Source organism: Bombina bombina, chromosome 5, assembly GCF_027579735.1.
Source record: "Bombina bombina isolate aBomBom1 chromosome 5, aBomBom1.pri, whole genome shotgun sequence".
In the NCBI taxonomy this organism is placed as follows: domain Eukaryota; kingdom Metazoa; phylum Chordata; class Amphibia; order Anura; family Bombinatoridae; genus Bombina; species Bombina bombina.
In genome coordinates this window covers 115,250,527-115,255,482 of record NC_069503.1, presented here as the reverse complement: position 1 = coordinate 115,255,482, position 4,956 = coordinate 115,250,527, and positions in this window count along the sequence as shown.

Sequence of the window (4,956 nt, the reverse complement as noted above, 5' to 3'; positions counted from 1 at the left end):
CTTTAAATCCACGGTAGTCATATATTGACCCTCCTGGATTGTAGGTAAAATAGTTCGAATGGTTTCCATTTTGAACGATGGAACCCTGAGAAATTTGTTTAGAATTTTTAAGTCCAGAATTGGTCTGAAAGTTCCCTCTTTTTTGGGAACTACAAACAGGTTTGAGTAAAACCCCTGACCTTGTTCCGCTGGTGGAACTGGGTGTATCACTCCCATCTTTAATAGGTCTCCTACGCAATGTAAGAATGCCTGTCTCTTTATCTGGTCTGAAGATAAGCGAATTCAAGGAACTTCCTTGGGGGAAGTTCCTTGAATTCTAGAAGATACCTCTTTGAGACTATTTCTAGTGCCCAGGGATCCGGAACATCTCTTGCCCAAGCCTGAGCAAAGAGAGAAAGTCTGCCCCCTACTAGATCCGGTCCCGGATCGGGGGCTACCCCTTCATGCTGTCTTGGTAGCAGCAGCAGGCTTCTTGGCCTGTTTACCCTTGTTCCAGCCTTGCATTGGTTTCCAAGCTGGCTTAGCCTGGGAAGCGTTACCCTCTTGTCTAGAGGCTGCAGAGTTAGGAGACGGTCCGTTCCTGAAGTTACGAAAGGAACGAAAATTGGACTTATTCTTAGCCTTGAAAGGCCTATCCTGTGGGAGGGCATGGCCCTTTCCCCCAGTGATGTCTGAAATAATCTCCTTTAATTCTGGCCCAAAAAGGGTCTTACCTTTGAAAGGAATATTAAGCAATTTTGTCTTGGAAGATACATCCGCCGACCAAGACTTGAGCAGAGCGCTCTGCGCGCCACAATTGCAAACCCTGAATTTTTTGCCGCTAACCTCGCCAATTGCAAAGCGGCATCTAAAATATAGGAATTAGCTAACTTAAGTGCGTGAATTCTGTCCATGGCTTCCTCATATGGAGTCTCTTTATTGAGCGACTTTTCTAGTTCATCAAACCAAAAACACGCCGCCGTAGTGACAGGAATAATGCACGAAATTGGTTGGAGGAGGAAACCTTGCTGAACAAAAATCTTTTTAAGCAAACCCTCCAATATTTTATCCATAGGATCTTTGAAAGCACAATTGTCCTCAATGGGAATAGTCGTGCGTTTGGCTAGCGTAGAAACTGCCCCCTCAACCTTAGGGACTGTTTGCCATGCGTCCTTCCTTGGGTCGATCATGGGGAACATTTTCTTAAATATAGGAGGTGGGACAAAAGGTATACCTGGTTTCTCCCACTCCTTAGTCACTATGTCCGCCACCCTTTTAGGTATCGGAAAGGCATCAGGGTGCACAGGGACCTCTAGGAATTTGTCCATTTTGCACAATTTTTCTGGAATGACCAAAGAGTCACAATCATCCAGAGTAGTTAGTACCTCCTTAAGTAATGCGCGGAGATGCTCTAACTTAAATTTAAACGTCACAACATCAGGTTCTGCCTGTTGAGAAACTCTTCCTGAATCAGAAATTTCTCCCTCCGACAAACCCTCCCTCACTGCCAATTCTGACTGGTGTGAGGGTATGACAGATAAATTATCGTCAGTGCACTCTTGCTCTACTGTATTTAAAACTGAGCAATCACGCTTTCTTTGAAATGCTGGCATTTTGGATAAAATATTAGCTATAGAATTATCCATTACTGCCGTTAATTGTTGCATAGTAACAAGCATTGGCGCGCTAGATGTACTAGGTGTCGCCTGTGCGGGCCTAACTGTTATTGACACAGAAGGAGAGGATGGTGAACTACCCCCACTACCTTCATTTGAGGAATCATCTTGGGCAACCTTATTAAATGTGACAGTACTGTCCTTACTTTGTTTGGACGCCATGGCACAATTTTCACATACATTTGAAGGGGGGACCACCTTGACCTCCATACATACAGAACATGTTCTATCTGAAGGTGCAGACATGTTAGACAGGCTTATACAGGCTATTAATGCAATAAAACCGTTTTTAAACAAAACCGTTACTGTCTCTTTAAATGTTAAACAGAGCACACTTTATTTCTGAATGTGTGAAAAACTATGAAGGAAATATCCGATCTTTACCAAATTTGCACCCTAGTGTCTTAATGCTTTAAAAGTATTGCATCCCAATTTTCAAGTTTGTAACCCTTTAAATGAGGAAACCGGAGCTGTTTTATCAATTCCCAATTTTAAACCCACTACAGTCCCAGCCACAGTGTTTGCTGCAGCTTCACCTGTCCTTGGGGGTTATTCGCCACCGAAATAAGCCTTCCAGGAACGTTTTTAATGGCCACCAGACCCTCTCACATGAAGCTGCATGCACTGCATCCAAAAGAAACTGCGCAATTAAGGTGCGAAAATGAGGCTCTGCCTACTATAGTGAAAGGCCCTTCCTGACTGGGAAAGGTGTCTAAACGACTGCCTGGCGCTTAAAAACGTTACCAATTATTCTCAAGTTTTAAAACACTTCAAAACACATATAAATATTGAATAAAGCAATCGATTTAGCCCACAATAGTGTCAACCAGTATATAGCCCATTAATAAGCCTTCATTCTGTTATGAGTCTAAGAAATGGCTTGCCGATCCCAGAGGAAAAATGACAGTCTTCAAGCATTACTAAGTCTTGTTAGAAAAGGGACTAGTCATACCTTGAGCAGAAAAGTCTGCAAACTGTTCCCCCAACTGAAGTTCTCTGGACTCAACAGTCCTGCGTGGGAACAGCAATTGATTTTAGTTACTGCTGCTAAAATCATACTCCTCTTTTAAACAGAACTCTTCATCCTTTTCTGTTTTAGAGTAAATAGTACAAACCGGCACTATTTTAAAATAACAAACTCTTGATAGAAGAATAAAAAACTACAACTAACACCACGCCGGATGACGCCGTGGACCGGACACACCAATGTTGGAGAAAACAGGAGGGGGAGAGAATGGAATACCTGGTTTATCCCACTCCTTAGTAACAATGTCCGAAATCCTCTTAGGGACCGGAAACACATCAGTGTAAACAGGAACCTCTAAATATTTGTCCGTTTTACACAATTTCTCTGGAACTACAATAGGGTCACAAACATCCAGAGTAGCTAAAACCTCCCTGAGCAATAAGCGGAGGTGCTCTAGCATAAATTTAAATGCCGTCATATCTGAATCTGTCTGAGAGAACATCTTTCCTGAATCAGAAATCTCTCCCTCAGACAGCAAATCCCTCAATCCCTACCTCAGAACATTGTGAGGGAATATCGGATACGTCAACTAAAGCGTCAAAAGGCTCAGCATTTGTTCTTAACCCAGAGCTACTGCGCTTCCCTTGCAACCCAGGCATCTTAGATAAAACCTCTGTGAGGGTAGTATTCATAACTGAAGCCATATCTTGCAAGGTGAAAGAATTAGACGCACTAGAAGTACTCAGCGTCGCTTGTGCGGGCATTACTGGTTGTGACACTTGGGGAGAACTAGATGGCAAAACCTGATTTCCTTCTGTCTGAGAATCATCTAATGCCAAACTTTTATAAGTCAAAATATGCTGTTTGCAATTTATAGACATTTCAGTACAAGTGGGACACATTCTAAAAGGGGGTTCCACAATGGCTTCTAAACAAATTGAACAATGATTTTCCTCAGTGTCAGACATGTTTAACAGACTAGTAATAAATCAAGCAAGCTTGGAAAACACTTTATTTAATGAAAAAAACACAATTTGCAAAAACGGTACTGTGCCTTTAAGAGAAAAAAAGGCATACACAAACTGCAAAACAGGTTAAAATTGCTTCAATTTTTCTGAAATTTTAACAGTGTACCCACTAAGCTTTAGAAGGATTGCACCACAAGTTAATAAGCAATAAACCCCCAAATAAAAAAAACGGATTGAAATATGTCTAAAACCGGTTAAAACCCTTGTTAGCCCTACCTGCCCTTAGGAAGCGATAATATGGGGTTTAAAGCTTCAATTAGTCCCTCAGAAGACTCTCAGGACCTCAGGAGAAGTTGCTTGCTGCTTGTAAATGTAGGCCCCGCCTGCTGGGGCCTACACAAAACTAACAAACCCTGCCTGAAAGCCATGTGGGTTATAAACAACCCCAAAGAACCCTCAAGCAAATGTCCCATAAAACAAAAAATGTTACTCCCAGACACAAAAAAAACGTTTGTCCCAAATTCACATAACAAACTGAGTGCCCACAAAAAATTAACCCTTTATGCAAGCTAGTAAAAACCTCTGATAACACTAGGATTACTGCTTACCCTTCCCCTAATGGGGACACTGTCAGCCTTTCTGAGTTAACACAGTCTCTGCAGAAAATATTGTTACAGATTTCTGCAATGTTGTTATTCTTCTTTGCTCAGAGAGACACTTACAGCAATACTTGTTTTCAGATGTTACTTTTATTCTGGTTTCCTTCAGCCGACAAACAGCAATGAGAATCTTACATTACACATGCGTGTGTGGCTAACTGTTGATTCCAGTAGATTCTGATTACATAAAAGATTACATAGCTTTTTATACATTTACTGTAATATAGGATTCAATGAGAGGACGTCTGGCCAACATTTGTTGATAAAGATCAGTCAGCATTGAGGCCCCATTCTAAGTCGTAAATTCTGATAACCAGTGAAAGAAACATAGGATGGAAAAGGTCATCCTGAATGTACTATTATCTCTTTCTACTATTCAAGGACCATAAGTTTGCCAGATGTCAGGGTTTACGACTTCTAAATACATGGAAAGTGCCAAATATTAGATATTTATTGCATGCACAAATAGAATTATGAAGAAAAGCATGAATACATCATTGATAATATCAATACTAAAAGAAGCTGCATATTTCATAATGAATGCACAATACGGCTAATTTAATATCACTCCTGGCAAGCATATGGTGAATCCCTCATTACAAGAGACACAGAAAATACAGAAAAATAGTGTAATTTTAAAGTTAACCCATTCTCACCATTTAACTCGTTCTATTCCTTTCTATGTCAGTTCTATATCATTTCCCCCT